The sequence below is a fragment of the Podarcis gaigeae genome, assembly GCF_964106915.1.
Source record: "Podarcis gaigeae genome assembly, chromosome: 5".
NCBI classification, from domain to species: Eukaryota; Metazoa; Chordata; class Lepidosauria; order Squamata; family Lacertidae; genus Podarcis; species Podarcis gaigeae.
The window spans coordinates 84,139,438-84,157,816 of NC_139681.1; the positions used below are offsets into that span (position 1 = coordinate 84,139,438).

Here is an 18,379-nt window from a genome sequence, read left to right on the forward strand (position 1 = left end):
CTCATATTGCAAAGTACTACTGCTTGAGGCAGTGCAATAAAAACATCATACATTTAATATGCCCCTGGTGCAGCAGGTGATGCCACAGCTGGGGATAATGGCAGGGCGAGACTGTCTATCTAAATCACTTCAGGTGCCCGTGGAACATTTTTCAATTGTTGAAAGCAATTTCTAAAAAAAAAAAATCCCTACCTCTTTTCCACCCACAAGAGGATCAGCAAAATCCCCAGCTCCTCTATGCAGCTACATTAGGCTTTGAAGCTCACGAATGTTTCGAGAGATCCATGACCACTGATGCAATCAGGGAGTATTCAGTATATTCTGCGCTCTCTTTTCCGGTTCCATTTGGCTGCTTGAGAAGCAAGTGGAAATGAGCAATTGAGAGGTGGGGGGAGGGAGTGTTGAAGGGAAATGGAGAATTGTTTTCCCCATTTAGGCTTTGTCAGAGAAAAACAGTTTGGCGCCTGTTCGCTTCCAATACAACACCTGTTTTCCCAGTGTTCTGAACAATGCCTGCTTTACATCGAAACAAACAACGATCTTAACATTAAAATGAAATGTGCAATGAGACATAAGGGATGCTTGTGTTGTATACAAACAAACACTCAAGTTGTTCTAAGTGTCCCTTCTGCTTTGCTGCCAGAAGGTTCAAGGGACAGTGGTTTGCAGGGGACCAAATTGCACATGACTTGATGGGTTGTAAGGATCAGACCATTTCTGGCCTAGGTTCATCTTGCATGTCATTTACAAGGCCATTCTGCCCCACTTCTGCAGTAGCGTACATTTAAACAAACAAACAAAAAGCTGCAAGGAAAGGCACCTCTAAATGCTATCTGATCACAAAATAAGACTCTAAAGATGCATTTTATCTCAATGTATGCATTTCCAAATTTGAGCCGAGAGCTGTTATGCAAAATTCAGAGGACAAAAACAACAAGGACAATTTGCGCTTCCATTCACGTATTTGTAGATCAGATCAGTTTCACATTGGAATTCACATAAATCATTTTTTTCAAGCATCTTCACTTACAAAAACACATGAGGGGCCCAATCAGGAGCATGTGGTGAAGGGTGTTAATGCTTTTCATCCATGCCACAGTACCACCACCACCCCAATTCTCGATTTGTCTTTGGTTGCTATTTGGCACAGTACGGAAGGAAGCAGTGATTTTCATGAAACCCACATTGTAGAAGGGAGGAATTAACACAACCATCTCCACATGGTGGAGTACTGATCCTCTTGGGCATCTCTAAAGCCATTCTTTACATGATTTTAAGGATCCATGAAGCTGAAAATTCAATGTCCAGCCTTAAGAGTTCAACTTTTCTGCACCTGTTCCATGATTACCACTGAAGAACTTGAATTGATACAGATGAGTAGCTGAGATTATATTTGCATAGTGGCAGGTCGCTTTGATCCTTATATTAAAAAAAAAGCATTTACATGGTGGCAAGAATCTTCACAACATGGAATTCTTGGTAACATATATGGTTCTGCTTTTGACTTCATAACAACTCTGTGAGGTGAAAGTACATTTTGAAGGATTTTGCCTATGGTTTCAAGAAGCACAAATTACTAAACTGAATTTATCTCTCCTCCCTAACCCAGAGAATTGCATTGCCCACACATCACGCCTGTAATACATGGATTCCTATCCCTTCCAAACCCCTGTCCATCACAATGGTAGGTATCTCTCTAGTTCTTCTGATAAAAAGAACAATACAGGTAAACAGCTTAAATATTTGCTAAAGCAAATTAGAGACGCTCCTTGCCTTTTAAAAGAAAGCTAACACTGTGTTCTGAAAGTTATTTTTTTTTTAAGATTCACGTACAGCCAAGAGTAGCTATAGCATGTCTGTCAACCTTTTCAATGCAATTGCTTCTGAACTGTTCTGTAATAATATCTTACATAACTTTTTATTCATCAACAGATTGACAGAGGCAGCACCGCGTCCGAGAATAACCCTGACAATAAAATTACTGTGTCACACTATTATTAGCACCACAATCAGTCAAATGCTTGAGATTTTAAAAAGAAATGTGAGAGCACTGATATCTTGTCAGCAACGTGCTAATGACGGCAATTCATGGTCACTGAAATCGTGCACTGAGACTTAACATTTCAAGGGAAAGAAGGGGCTTTTGATCTTCTGTCTTGATCTTGTGTTCTCAGTCATTCTGCCTTTGGAGTTGCTGGCATATATAAGATATTTCCTTTTCCTTTTCTTTCTTTTTCTGGCCAGGTATCAGTCACAATTCGTTTCTCTGATAGGTACGTCAAGCACTGACACTCATACGTCCTGCTTCCAAGGTCAAGCTGAAAGGAAACAGGGAGGATGCTTAGTCAGGGACAACATTGCATAGAGCTGAAGTCAAAACCCTCTAGGGACCTAGGGGCACATTTGCAAAGTGAAAGAACTGTTTCAAATGTCATTTCATCAAGGGGCAGAGAAGAAGACCCCATGGGCACCAAGAAAGGCCTCTTTGGGCACATGTGTGCCCATGGGCACCACATTGGCAACCCCTGGCATAAGTATGGAGAGGTCATATATATGATGGCCCCCTAACCACATAAAAAGCTCCTGTTGGAAGAAAATTAAAACACCATGAATTAAGGATTAATGTAGCCATCTCCCTGATGGGATAAGGTGTATCCACAGCAGTGAGTGGAGGAGGAATGACTGCTGGGGGGAGGAGAAATACCATGGTGCATCTGCAGTAGCACAACTGGACGCCTTCATCTCCCCCAGCTGCAACAAAACATGTCTCTCCCAGATCAGTCTCTACAGCCACAGCAGGCACTGTAAACTTCCAGCACTTTGACTTCACCTCCCAAAAGCACATTCCTCCATTGTCTCAAGGCAGAAAGATAACAACAACAGTGCTATTTTTCTAGAAAAAGAACTCCCCGTGAATACCTCTCTTGTTCTCAAGGAATGGCAAAGGTACCCACTTGAGGGGTACTGCAACCCACCTAAGATGTGTCAGAACTGAGTTCTGCCATGTTCTGGTTGGAAAAAAACCCCTAAACAACACACACATGGTTTTAAACATATGACACTTCCCTGTGTGCAGTCATGACATTCATTCTACATAACTTGGGACTGGAGTTTGCCCCTGCCTGAACATTTAGGAGATTCTGAACTTCTGGTAGTCTTCAGGAGACAAATTCAAGTGTGTTAAAGCTTTTCCCCACATGCAGAGCACTAAAGTGCATCCTCTACAACCAGACTTTGAGAAATATGAAAGCAAGGCTCTCCTGGACATCTTGCCAAGTGTCACTACTATATTGCTCTGAAGGTGTCATTCAGGTGTCAGTCTGAGCTGCCATTTGCAGCAGTACTTCCATGATCCTCAGGATGGCAACAGAAAAGAGGGACCTTTCAGCTCAGCATGTGCACGAGAACACAGATCTGATCCATGCATCTATATTTTAAAGCAATCATAGAATCATAGAATTGGAAAGGATCCGAGGACCACCTAGTCCAAATGATCTCAAAGAGTGGTGCTGGGAACTTCTTCTGCCTGAAACCTATGAGATCTGCTGACAAGTCGGAGCAGCCGGTGCTAAGGCTAGATAGAGCAATCTTCTTCTTCTTTGGCGATCACTCGTAGCCGAGTAAGATTGTCTTCTATAAACAGAGTTTTAACAATGAGTACGTAAGTGACCATGGAGGCCAATTCTGGATCCACACGTCCTTCCACAGTGGGAACATTGGTTTCCAGGAGGGAGTTCATCATGGTGTGGATTTGCCAAGCATGCCTTCCTCTTAGCACGTTTCTCCCTTGTGTCCTGAGTTTGAGTGTCTTCAGAGCCCATGGCACCTTTGGTAAAGGCTGTTCTCCAACTGGAGCGCTCGCAGGCCAGTGTTTCCCAGTTGTCAGTGTTTATACTAATTTTTTTTAGATATGCCTTGAAACAATCTTTAAACCTCTTTTGTTGACCACCAGCATTACACACTCCATTTTTAAGTTTACAATAGAGTATTTGCTTTGGAAGATGGTCATCAGGCATCTGCACAACATGACCAGCCCAACAAAGTTGATGTTGAAGAATCCTTGCTTCAACACTGGTGATCTTTGCTTCTTCCAGTACACTGATATTAGTTCGCCTGTCTTCCCAAGTGATGTCCACAAGGCAGGATGACATTCTTTTTTTTTAATAATATTTTTTATTAGTTTTATGAAATACAGAAAAAAGAATAAAGAGCATATTATAAAAGTAGAAAAAGAAAGTTACAAATTTTCTTATTCTTTTTTCCAAATCTACTGGACTTCCCCGCGTCCTCCCAACCCTGCATTCTCTGTGATACATAACATCTGCAATTTGTTAACTTGTTTCAATACTTATTGTATCTTCCATTTTATCATGTTACCCAATTTCAAATATATTATGACCCAAATCATGTACGTTTTCATTTTAACACAATAAAGTTGTTTCATTATTCTATCTCTGACTTCTTGTACCTTAATTTCCATTTCTTTAATTTAACATTACTGAAGCTAGAATTTCCTAAAAGGTGCGTTTTTTAGCATTCATACAACTTATAATGTTTTTCCAAATAGTCTTTAAATTTTTTCCAGTCCTCCTCGATTGTTTCTTCTCCCAAGTCTCGGATTCTGCCAGTCATTTCGGCCAATTCCATGTAGTCCATCAACTGCGTTTGCCATTCCTCCAGTGTGGGTAAATCTTGTGTCTTCCAATGTTTTGCAGTCAGGATCCTTGCTGCTGTGGTGGCGTACATAAAAAAAGTTCTGTCCTTCTTAAGCACCCTCTGGTCCACCATGCCCAGGAGGAAGGCCTCTGGTTTCTTAGGTAAGGTAAATCTAAGTACCTTTTTTAGTTCATTATGAATCATTTCCCAAAAGGCCTTCACTTTCGGGCAGGTCCACCAGAGGTGAAAGAATGTCCCTTCCGCCTCTTTACATTTCCAGCATTTATTATCAGACAGGTGATATATCTTAGCAAGCTTGACTGGGGTCATGTACCACCAGTATATCATTTTCATAATGTTTTCCTTCAAGGCACTACATGCCGTAAATTTCATTCCGGTGTTCCATAACCTTTCCCAGTCTTCAAACATAATGTTATGCCCCAAATCCTGCGCCCACTTTATCATGGCGGATTTGACTGTCTCATCCTGAGTATTCCATTTAAGCAGCAGGTTATACATTCTCGAGAGTAGTTTACTTTTTGGTTCTAACAGTTCTGTCTCTAGTTTCGATTTTTCCACCTGGAATCCAACCTTCTTGTCTACTTTAAAGACCTCTTGAATTTGTGCATAATGCAACCAATCTCACACCTTGTTTTTTAGTTTTTCCAAGCTCTGCAACCTCCAATTGTCTCCAATCTTTTCAATAATTTCCTCATATTTAGGCCAATTGGCTTCCATATTAGGTCTCTTACGTGCCTTGGCCTCCACCGGTGAGAGCCACCTCGGAGTCTTACTCTCCAATAAGTCTTTATATTTTGTCCAGACCATTAAAATTGCTCTCCTGACAATGTGGTTTTTAAACAATTTGTGCACTTTAACCTTGTCATACCACAAATATGCATGCCACCCAAAAGCGTTGTCAAACCCTTCCAGATCTAGGACATCAGTGTTTTCCAGTAAGATCCAATCTTTCAACCAGCAGAAGGCTGCGGATTCATAATATAACCTCAAGTCTGGCAGGGCAAATCCCCCTCTTTCTTTCGCATCAGTTAATATCTTAAACTTTATTCGGGGCTTTTTGCCCTGCCAAACAAACTTAGAGATATCCTTCTGCCACCTTCCAAAGCATTCCACCTTGTCCACGATCTGTAGGGTCTGAAACAAAAATAACATTTTTGGCAATACATTCATCTTTATAGCTGCTATTCGGCCCAACAAGGAAAGTTTCAATCTTGACCACGTTTCCAAATCTCTTTTGATTTCTGACCAACATTTCTCGTAGTTGTCTTTAAACAAATTCAAATTTTTGGAGGTCAGATACACCCCTAGGTATTTTACTTTTTTAACCACATTTAATTCTGTTTCTTTCACGAACTCATCTGTTTCTGTAATTGTCAAATTTTTTGCTAGAACCTTAGTTTTTTGCTTGTTCAACTTAAATCCCGCCACCCGACCAAAGTCCGAAATTAATTCTAACACTCTTTTAGTACTAGAGACAGGGTCCTGCAATGTTAATACCAGGTCATCTGCAAATGCTTTCAATTTGTATTGTTTCACTCCGACCTCAATTCCCTGTACCAACCGGTCCTTTCTAATCATGTTCAATAGCACCTCCAGAACTGAAATAAGCAATAGGGGGATAGGGGGCACCCCTGCCGTGTCCCTTTTTCAATTTTAAACTCCTCTGTCACCACATTGTTTACTATCAATTTCGCTTTTTGTTCTGAATATATTGCTTCTATTCCATTTTCAAACCCCCGCCCCACTCCCATCCCTTCCAAATTTTTCTTCATAAACATCCAGGAAATATTGTCAAAGGCTTTCTCCGCATCAATAAAGATTAGCACCGCTCTAGTGTTAAGCTTTGTTTGTAAAAGCTCCAAAATATCAATAATGTTTCTTGTGTTGCCAAACAAATGCCTACCAGAGAGAAAGCCAGCCTGGTCCTTATGGATCACTTCATTAAGCACTTTTTTAAACCTACTTGCCAAAATGTCTGCAAAAATTTTGTAATCCACATTTAGGAGTGAGATGGGGCGGTAGTTCTTAAGCTGGGTCTTTTCAGTTTCTAGTTTGGGTATCAATGTGATGAAGGCTTCTTTCCACGTTTCCGGTCCCTTCCTCCCCTCCATAATCTGGTTACAAACCTCCAACAAAGGTTGTATCAAATAGTCCTTCAGAACCTTATAGTATTTGGAGGTAAGTCCATCGGGGCCTGGAGATTTGCCTAATTGGAGGTTCTGAATGGCGCTTTCAATTTCTTGCTGTGTGATATTACTATTCAGGGTTGTTCTCATTTCCTGAGGTATTTTCTGTAATCCGTTGGTTTTAAGAAATTGGTCCACCTCCAAATCTTTCTGTGGCCCTTGTGAATAAAGCTCTTTGAAGTATCTCTGGAAGCACTTTCTAATTTCCTCGGGTTTCTGTACCATTCTCCCTTCAATCTCTAGATTTGTAACTGTATTAAGTTTTTGTCTCTTTTTCAACTGCCATGCTAGCAGTTTCCCACACTTATTTGCTGATTCAAAAGATCTTTGTTTCATTTGTTTAATTCTCCATTCCACCTCTTGATTTATCAATTTCAAATATTGTGCTTGGAAAAATTTCACTTCTCTCAGCACTTCCTTCGACTTGGGCCTGGATCTTAGTTTTTTTTCTCCATCTCTTATTTTTTCCAATATCTTCTCCTTCTTTTCATTCCAGAGCTTTTTCTTGATCGTGTTTTGTTGTATTAGAAACCCTCTCATAACTGCTTTACTTGCGTCCCAGATTATTCTTTTTTCCACAGTAGTATTTAAATTTATCTCGAAATAGTCCTTTAAAGTTTTTTGGGCCTTCTTAACAATCTTCTCATCCCTTAGTAGGGTGTCATTCATTTTCCATCTGAAGGATCCGGTTGTATTTAGTCTGAGTTCCATTTTCAAAGCATTATGGTCGGAGCAGGTTTTTGGACAGATTTCCACCTTTCTAGTCTTAGGTGCCAGTCCTCTAGTTATCCATATTTGGTCGATTCGTGTCCATGTCAGATGAGCTTCAGAAAAGAAAGTCCCTTCTTTTCCTAGGGGGTTCTTAACCCTCCATATGTCAATTAAGTCCACATTGTCAGTCATTTCAAAAAAAGTTTTAGGTAGTCTGCCATCTTTCGTTATGTTGGCACTTTGCGACTTATCCATATTTACAGACACAACCCCATTCATATCACCCATCATGATGATGTTGTTGTAGTCTAGGTAATCCAGCATAATCTCATGCAGCTTCCTGAAAAATTCCGATTTTCCTTCATTTGGGGCGTATATTCCTAATATCAAAAATTTTTCTCCTTGTGTCTGAATTTCAATCGCCAAAATTCTGCCGTGTTCATCTTTAAATAAGAATTTCGGTGACAGGCTCTCCTTTGCATATATCACCACTCCTCTTTTCTTCACTTTGTCCGAAGAGATAAATTCTTGGCCTAGTCTTTTATTAATTAGCACTTTTCTGTGGAGCCTTGTCACATGCGTTTCTTGCAGGCAAATAATGTCCAATTGTTCTTTTTTCAAGATATGAAATACTTTTCTTCTTTTTTCCGGAGAATTTCCACCATTTATATTCCAACTAAGAAGCTGCAGCGACATCCTGGTCTAATTGGTGGGTCTACAATGGGGTGTCTAGGTTTCCCTCCGATCCCGGAGGTGGTAATGTTGGTCCAGATCCAGGCGGTGTAGGCTTTGGAGATGGTCCCGGTGGTGGTGGAGGCCAAGAAGCTGCAGCTCCTTTCTGGAGGTCCTCCTCGTGGTCGTGTAGGAACTTCTGTTGGTCCTCCGGTGTTTTGATTCTTACTTTCCTTCCTTTGTAGGTAAATGATAGTCCTTGCGGAAACTCCCACCTATAAGGGATTGTGTTGTATCTCAACAGTTTGGTCAAATCTGTATAAGTGGTCCTAAGATCCAAAAGGTGTTTAGGTATATCTCTGTAAATTTCAGCCTTTTTACCTTCTATCTCCAAAGATTTTTTGAAATGTAGGCCTAGTATCTTGTCTCTTTCCTCTCTCGATCTCAAAATAACCAAACAGTCTCTGGACTTGTCCTTTTTTATCAATTTTCCCAGTCTAAAGGCAGTCACAATTTTAAAGTCCTTATCTTTCTCTATCCCCCAGAATTTGGAGAACAAAAGTGTTAAAAATCCCTGTAGATTTCCTTCCTCCAGTTCTGGGATAGCCCTTAATCTGAGATTATTTTCCTTACTTTTCAATTCAACCAATGACAGGTAGGCTTGTTGTTCCCCTACCTGTCTTTTCAGAGGCCTTACTTCCCCCCTAATCTCATCAACCTTTTTGTTCGCCTGTTCTGCTTTTTGACTAGCTTCCACAGCAAGTTTATAATTTTCAGTCGTTGCCCCTTGCAATTTTTCAATTGCCTGAGTATGATGAGAAACTTGCTCGGATAATTTAGTAATAGAGGATGTAGCTTGGTCAATTTTTGATGATTGATTGTCCACTTTTTGGTTTAAAATTCCAAGTTGTTCCAAGATTTGTTTCAGGACTATTTCAGATCCTCCAGTTGCCATATCTTCTGCAGCAGGCTCTACAACAGGCTCTTCAATTTCCACCTCCTGTGCTGTCAGCACAGTTGGGACGGATGATCTTCGTTGATGAGATAGGGTTGTTTGAACAAGTTGCCCTGGTTTCTTTTCTTTTTCTTTAGCTTTAGCTGCTCTTGTTCTCCCTGTGCCACTCATTCCACACCTGCCTCTGTTCAAGGTCAAATTTTCTTTTGTTTCATAAGTTAGACAAAGTCCAGAGTGTAAACAATTTAACCACCGAGAATCACAATAAAGTACAGTTCCCAGGCCTCTATGTCTCCACAATCCTCTAGGTGGGGGTATTTCAAAGTTTCAAGGAAGGAGAGAGCTCTTGTCCGCCATTGAAGTTCTTATATTCCCTATGTTAAGTCTTTAGTAGTTCCAGAGCACAAAAGGAAGCTTCCACAGGCTTTCTTTTTCTTAAAGAAAAGCCACAAGGTGTCAAGAAAGGTCCCAGCAACAATGTTTAAACGTTAGTGTCTCAGTCTATGTATCAGTTAAGCTCCAATAACAGTATCAGCAGTTTGACAGTTCTCTTTTGCACACTGACAGCCCGATAACTGGGTTGTCCCTTTTAACTCCACATAGCTCAAAGTTGGGAAGAAGGTCCCAAAAATAGGATCCACAACTTTTACAAAGATTTCCTACTTGTCTTTTCACTACAAAGTCTGTCAAATACACCCTCGTTTTGCTTTTACAGTCCCTTTTAAGCGCTTCAGCGCTCTTCTGCGCAATTGCTTTAATCTGGTTAGCTTTGGGCGCCCGCCGAGTCCCACGGCCGCAGGCTCGCTCTGCCTGCGGTTTTTCTTAATGGGTCTCCGCTTCGCCGTAGTGGACGACCCTTTTTCGCGGAGCCCCTCTTCACTGAGTAAAGAGGACCGTCAAGGCAGGATGACATTCTACTTTGAGAAACACATTTCCAAAGTATTTAGCCTGAGGTAACAAGAATGCAGTGTGTGGGAACCTTGAGGTGTCATGACCCAAACCTGAGACATAGGGGTGGCCCCTGGAGATGTCAAAAGGACAGGCCCTGGTAAAAGGTAAAGGTAAAGGGACCCCTGACCATTAGGTCCAGTTGTGACCGACTCTGGGGTTGCGGCGCTCATCTCGCTTTATTGGCCGAGGGAGCCGGCGTTTGTCCGCAGACAGCTTCTGGGTCATGTGGCCAGCATGACTAAGCCCTTCTGGCGAACCAGAGCAGCGCACGGAAACGCCGTTTACCTTCCCGCCGGAGCGGTACCTATTTATCTACTTGCACTTTGACGTGCTTTCGAACTGCTAGGTCCTGGAGATGGAGGTTAATTGGGAGAAGGGAGTGGAAGGCAGAGCCCCTGCACCCCAAATGTCTATGCTATAATTTTCAGCCACGTCCTACTGGGCTGAAGCTTACAAGCTATATGCAGTCTTAAAGTTTTCTTTCCAATATTAAAGGGACTGTCACCCACCTGGAGATGCAAGCCCTTCATCTGGCACCAGCAGGCTTTAGATGAGGCCTGGTGGTCTGGCAACCCCAACAGTGTATGCTTTTTCAACCCCTGTTTTGTTTCATTTTCTTACATCCACAACATTCCTGTGAGCTAAAGTTCGATAATGACTTGTCCACTGAGCGTCAGGGATTTGGATTCCAGCTCTCTGAGATCTTCTTGTAACACTAGCTGCAACACCACACTGGTAATAACACTCTGAATTTAATCCCATGATGGTGGTGATTTAATGCTTCAAATTGTAATGGAGGGTTTCCTGCAGAGGCTATTTCTGCAGGAGGTGAGAAAAAGAAAAGTATGAATGTGTGGTCAAATATCACGCTGACATTGTGCCACAGGAGCTGGGTTGCTTTTTCTAGTGATGTGTGTGTGTGCTGAAGTTAATTAGCTCACAATATACAAATGGTTTTAGCCTGTAAGCTCAATATGTGAACTCAGAACATTAAATTGCTTTTCATTTTCAAGTCAAACAGAGCACTCCCTAACGCAAAAGAATCAACTTCCATTTCCAACTCAGTGATCTCAGTAAAATGGGTCACTCTGTTTTAGAAATGACTTAGATTCATCATAAAGAAAGTGTCTTAACCCTGCTATAATTCCACACTATTTAGTTAAGCTATTACTCATGGAAATGGCCCAGTGAAAACCCAGGGTACATAAGCACGTTAAGTGGTCCCAATTATGCAGTTAGCGGTCCTTTGCCTCCCAACCTGTACCTGTATTTCGCAGTCCAAAAGCACCATCACTACAAGCAAAGTTATGATGCTTTGCAGCAAAGGATCTGTATAGACATTTTATAATAGAGTTTATTGGACAAAGCAGATTTTGGAGGCTGGGGGGCTTACCATAGACATTAAAGAACCTTGGAATTGGCAAAACCTTGGCATTGAAGGAACAAGAAACTGTTTCACAGAAATCATTGTCATAAACCAGGACCTGACCAAGGTAAGGTAGAACAATCTACTGGAAAAATCTAGCTTATGATAAGCAGTGCCATCCTTTTCAGTGTCTTGGACAGAGAACTTGGCATCACACACTAGTCTTCCACATAGAAAGCAGCCTTGTATTGAGACCATTTATTTTTCCTAGGACCTCTGCATACAAAGTATCTATTCCACCACTGACCTAGGGATTTTCTTGTGATCCCCTTCAGCATGTTTAAAAGCCAGGCGAGGACTCCCCCTTGACCTTTAATCCCTTCTAACTGTCCACTTTCCTCTTATCCTCAACTCTCTGCCTCTTTATGAAAACTCTGATCTTAGTTGTCATAAAAGGTCAGGAAATGATTAATTATTCAGTTTACTCATTGTATTTTGAGGAGGCAGTTCCAAGGGTGGGAGGGGGGATTTTCTGCCTCAGCTGCCAATATAACTTGACCAGACTTGGGTACCATTTGCCATGTTGGTGGGGGAACCATTTACTCTTCTGCTTCCGGCAGCAAAAATACATTGGGCTGCCTCTGCGGAGAAATATACCCCAAGACTTACATTTTTGTGAAGGTGCATGTCTCACCCCCAAACACTCCATCCCTGCTTCAGAATGGGGGATACCCAGAGGACTTTTGCGAACTCTTAAAAGGTGAATAAAGTTTTTACCAGAAGAGAGACAATGCTGCAACTCTCATACTAGAACTGGCGGGACTGTGGATTCAGAAGCAGACCGATATCGAATCTGGGTCATGATCTACTTGGATCAAATCCAGGTGGTCCACTTCAGAATGTGGGTTGGGCAGATTCCTCCCCTTACTAACTCATTAGGATGGGTAGCTGCTGAAAAATGAGAAAGCCTTGTATTTCCTGTATTTCCTATACGGCCTTGGACCCTCATACCTATGGGACCGCCTCTCCTGGTATGTCCCACAGAGGACCTTAAGGTCTTCAAACAAAAACATCTTGGAGGTCCCGGGCCACAGGGAGGTTAGGCTGGCCTCAACCAGAGCCAGGGCTTTGTCGGCTGTGGTTCCGATCTGGTGGAATGCTCTGTCACAAGAGACTAGGGCCCTGTGGGACTTGACATCTTTCCGCAGGGCCTGCAAGACAGAGCTGTTCCACCAGGCCTTTAGCCAAGGCACAGCCTGACCCCCTCTTCACAGAACTCTAGCCCAATGGTTGCCATCAATTTGATTTGAACTGATTTTATAATGAATTGATTTTAGAATGCTGTATTATTTTACTGTTGTTAGCTGCTCTGAGCCCGGCTTGGGCTGAGGAGGGCAGGATATAAATATATTATTATTATTATTATTATTATTATTATTATTATTATTATTATTGTAAAAAGGACGTATATTCCAAAGAAGGTTTTATTTTTATTGATAAACTTACAATTGCTCATGGGAAAGGGAAAGGAATGTAGCTTGAGCATTAATCATAGTTCAAAGGTATGACAGCAACTTGCCATATCACCAAAACGTTTACCTTTGCAAATCCAGCAACCCCTAAAAATGTATCATTCCTAGAAGCTGATTATAAAGCAATTTAAAGGAGCATGTTAACACAGAACAGAAGACCAAAGGAACAAAAGGAACAAAAGCAAAGCCAGCTCTTTGTACAAATAGTTTTCCACACCATCAGCCAAGTTGTTTTACCATTGCTATGGCAACTGTAGTAAACCACTGGTAGCTTCCTGGGATACACTAATATATCTTGGCTGTTTATGCCATAAAATTTGCTGCTGCATATGGGGAGAGGCGAAGCAGCCAAGGAAAATTTTCTGGGATTATATACAGTTTACACTGGGGCAATAAAATGTGTTCATTTAGCTTGCATTTGTTTAAGTGGTTTCAGGCTTAAATGTCAGAAACACCATCTCCTGCTGAAAGTTCCAAGAAAATTCTGTGCAAACCAAAAAAATAAATAAAAGGAAAGGGAACCCACAATGTTTTAAGGCTGTTAATGGTTTATAAAGGTCTCTTTGCCTCTCTTAGAATCTAAAGAGCTTTGAAGACATACAGAAAATACCACATTCCCACAGAGCTGATCTGCACAGTATTTACTTTTGTATATAAGAACATCCCCAGCAATCCACAGAAATATGATGATATTAAAGATTAGGGTATAAGAATCACCATTTTCGATTGCAGCATGTGTTTGCTTCATGCAGCACTATTTCTGTTCTGTTGCAGTTCATATTCTACCCCAAACCACATTATTCATCTTTCTGTCCACTGTGGTGAAATGTGATTTACATGAGTTAAGTAAATAATCGTGTGAATCACAAAAGTTACTCTTCCATTCTACTGATTTCATTGCAAAGGAAAAACAATGCAAGTGGCAGGGGTGGGGAAAACATAAACCGTTAAGTTTCATTTGCAGGTTGAAAGCAACAAGAACAACAATACCAAGGCAAGGCATGAAGTAAGACTTCCTGGGGAGAGCATTGCACAAACAGGAGCCACTGCAGAATAGGTCTGTTCTTGTATTGCTGCCCTCCATTTTGCAGATATTAATATTGCATAGTTTGAAATGACTGGATTCATGAAAACTGACTCCTTTTTGGAAATAAAACATTGTCAAGGCCCACAAGTTTAATGAAAACTCTATTTGCAGAACCTTTCTCAAAACATAACAAAAAACAGTAAATGATATATCCAAACAGTTGCATAAGGCATATGTCAGTCCAGCACATAGACTCAGTATCTTACAAAATATGAAATGCTCCAAACATATGTATAAGCAAAAGTCTCCCTCCTTATAGCATCCATTTTGCCTGGAGCTGTTTTCCTGGAGAGCTTGATTTACATCCTTACTCCATGGAGCCTGGGAACAAAGAACTAAAGGCAACTCCCTTCAAAATGGTGCTTTGCAATTCAATAGCCTCCCATGTGATCTAAGGTTAAACACTCATGTGTCAGATAGCAGAATACATTCAACAGTTAATTATCAACTCAGTTAAAGCTCAGAGTTCCATTCTTGCTCTTAATTTAGCTTCAATGGATTCTCCCCATGTTAAACATTTTCACCACTACACAGGCATTCACCATTTCAGTGCCAATTAAACCAATTATACTTAATGCTCCAGACCTCTTACAGAGGAGGCACACAAAGAAGTGCCTAGGATGATGATTGTAGGATCCGGGTTGGTTCATATGGAGAAAGGCAGTCCTTGAGGTATTGCAGTCCTGAGCTGTTTAAGGCTTTATAGGTCAAAACTAGCACACTGACGTGGCTACGGAAACTAAGTTACAGCCAGTGCAGTTGGACCAGGATTGGTGCTGTATTCTCAAACCCAGGGAGCAGCCTGGCCACTGAATTCTACACCAGCTGAACCATCTTCAGAGGCGGCCCCATGTATTACTCTCTCTGTGTGTGTGTCTCTCTGCTCTCCTCTTTTCTCATTTCAAAAGATATTTTTACTGTACCATGATTAACCACGAGCTCCTTTTTAACTGATCACAAGGTTTTAAATAGATGCATCTAACCAATGAATCAACTCAACAATGCGGCTGTAAGAAAGAAGTATATAAGGAAAGAGAGCTATTACTGTTCACCATGGGGGTCTGAAAGGTTGCTCCTCTTTTTTTTACAAAAAAAAAAAAAATAGTCACCATGAGATTGAGAATCCTCACTGCAAGGTCATTTTAAGTGTGTCAGCTTCACCATGTTGTACTATAGGGTGAGAATTAGCAGAATGCAAAACAACTACAAAACAAAATACAAAAACCATCTGGCATGGAAACTTGTACTCAGCAGATGCAGTGCCTTTGAAAGCGGACCATTCATTTTTATTGTGCACTAAAATTAGATTTAACGTGTACTCAAAAGCATAACTAAAACAGATTGCCCCTTCTAGCATTTATGTTGCAGGCATCAACAAGAGACTGTATCTGCTGATTCTTTGCTCAGACCTTTGATCTGCTTATTATCCCTGTCGAGATATTAAATGGGGAAACATCTTTCTTTCATCTAACTGTAACTCCAGGTAATCACGTAAATTGTTCCCTTAAACTTGTTAGCTGAATCCGAGACCTGGGAGAAGAGGCTGTGGAGGAGGACTGGAAGAAATTTAAGGACTATTTACAAAAATATTGTAAATTGTATGAGTGTTAAGAAAGATGTAAGATTATTAATAATATGGCACCATTAAGATAGTTAAAAGGAATATGAAGATAAATGAAAATATAAGAAAAGACAAATTTTGGATAAATATTATGCTAAAATTAAGCTTTTAAGGTTTGGGTAAAATTATCTAAAATTAGGGACACAATATTGGAAATTATAATATAAGAATTGAAACAAGGTGATAATTTGCTGGGTAAAGTTCGAAAAACTTAAAACGCAGGAACGAGAGATGTGAGGAAGTCCAAAGAAGTGAAGAAAATGTGGATATTGAAAAAATTATATGTTATTTTGTTTGCTTTTTCTATTGTATTAAGAAAACCTTTAATAAAAAATAAAAAAAATAAACTTGTTAGCTGTTCAAAAACAGCCCCTTTTTTTTGAAGAAAAAAAACAAAAAAACAAAACTCACGTTCTTTCAACTTCAGGTTCTTCCACTTGAAATCCATCAGGTTACAAAGCCATCCTACTGGAAGGGAGAGCATTTATTTATTTATTTGACAAAATTTCGCCCTAAGAGCGTAAAAATCCAACACTATAGTGGCATGGGGGGGGGGATATTTCCTCTATGCCTGATGCCCCGGTAGCCACAATTTTTTGAACAACAATATCACCAAAAAATGGGTTGGATTAGCAACGGCCCCATTTAAAACATGTGCATTAATGCAAGTGCATATAGAAGCTGCTGGCCTGTGGAACTACCAACCACAAGAAGAGATGGTAGCCAGTTTCACTGATTTGAAGAAAAAATGATTAGATGGCTAAGGGGTGTTGCATTCAATGTGTGTACAATTGTACTGTCTACACAAATTGTAGAGCTGTATACAGTCGTATCTTGATAGTCAAATGTCTTGGTACTTGTACGTTTTGGTTCCCGAATGCTGCAAACCCAGAAGTGAGTGTTCTGGTTTGCGAACGTTCTTTGGAACTCAAACGTTCGACGCTGCTTTCTCAGCTTCCAACTGTGTTCAGGAAGCTCCTGCAGCCAATCAGAAGCTGTGCCTTGGTTTTCGAACATTTTCGGAAGTCGAATGGACTTCTGGAATGGATTCCGTTTGAGAACCAAGGTACGACTTTAAACTGTTGAACCGTACAAAGCAACAGGTGTACCACCTGTCACACAACTTATACCCGTGTCGAGCGAGTGTGTACCTGTGTTTAGTGCAATGTGTCCACAAGTCTAAAATCAGAAGCACTGAGATGCAGGAAATGTCGTCCTGTATCTCACCAACAGGATTCTCTGCAGAGCCTATCTGGGTGCCCTTTATGTATGAGCTATGCAATATGGTGAGCCTAAAGTTGTGAATAGTTATGGTTTTGGCAAACTCCAGCCAGATATGCTTCAGATATTTGGCACTTTAACAAGGAGGTTTTTAATCACAATCAGGCCAACACACTTATGACTTCTCCTTCAGATCATGTGTTAAACATGCAGAGGTTGGGGATGGAGTCAGTCTATCTGGTGCAAATGGAGTTATTAGGGGTGCTACTGATGCATGTACCCCAGAGCTTCTATACACTTTAATTAATTGATTTTGGCTTTCCATTTTTATATTATTATTTTTTTAAAAAATACCACCGAGGTGCTATACAACATATCAGCCGATGGCAGCATGCTGGGCAGGTAGGATCTAAAGCAGGGAAATGGCCAGAAAAGAAGGGGTTAAACACCCTCCTCTCCCTCCCCCCTTTCCAGCACTGATCCTCTGATCAAATTAGTGCATACCCACTGCCTGTCCAGCTCCTTTTAAGTAGAGAAGATAATGTCAGGAGCCAGTTATGTCCATATAATATGTCATGTCAGTTTTGGCCCCCAAGTTAAGCAGGAGACGTGGAGAATAAACTGGATTTGATGTGGAGGGGATGGGTGAGCCCCTTGTTTTTCTATCTATTGGCTTGAGAGAAAGGCAGAAAAAACAGAATGCAACAACCTAGCAACACTTGCTTTGTTGTTGATTGGCTAACTCACTAGAGCAGGCATGGTCACACTTGGCCCTCCAGCTGTTTGGGAACTACAATTCCCATCATCCCTGACCACTGGTCCTGTTAGCTGGGGGGTGATGGGCGTTGTAGTCCCCAAACAGCTGGAGGGCCAAGTTTGGCCGTGCCTGCACTAGAGACTGAAGCCGGTCTCACAAAGTGGATTTCTGGATGGTTCTATGTGAGCTCAACCCTTGGCACAGGCAATGGAGAAGGGAATTCAGGTTTCATTCCCTAGTTGTGTGATCTATGGATGTCCTATGACTTGCCAGTGAGAAAAAGTCAGAGGTAGATTTAGGGGAGCATGACTGGGGCGTCACAACTATGATATAGAAAGAAGGCCCGAGGAGGCGGATGAAATTTGAGACCCCAAGGTCTGCCACAGGGGAAAGTAACACCTGACTGCCCCACACAATATAGGGCAGTTGGGCTGTGTGTGGGTCACCAGAGGTCCAGCCCTGGTCTGCATACCGGTGGCCTTGTGGATTGCTGATTCGTCGGTAGGCAACACTGGAAAGAACATTGTTCCGCATTGTGAATAATGCAGTATCTTGTTTACAGCTACTACTCTTGCAAGCAAATCCTTTTAGATTTGAACTGACAACACACACAAGAAGCTACTGAACAGCACCGAGTACCAGC

The 18,379-nt window shown here is 41.3% G+C and overlaps 1 long non-coding RNA gene across 1 annotated transcript; it reads right to left on the minus strand.

Annotated features, from left to right (window-relative positions):
• Window positions 1–1,960: 1,960 nt before the first annotated feature.
• On the minus strand, window positions 1,961–17,636 carry LOC310845152. Its single transcript, XR_014564519.1, has 3 exons — window positions 17,484–17,636; window positions 16,170–16,226; window positions 1,961–2,318 (listed from the first exon to the last, which is right to left on the minus strand). It is a non-coding gene; the product is annotated as an uncharacterized lncRNA (long non-coding RNA).
• Between the last annotated feature and the right edge of the window lie 743 nt (window positions 17,637–18,379).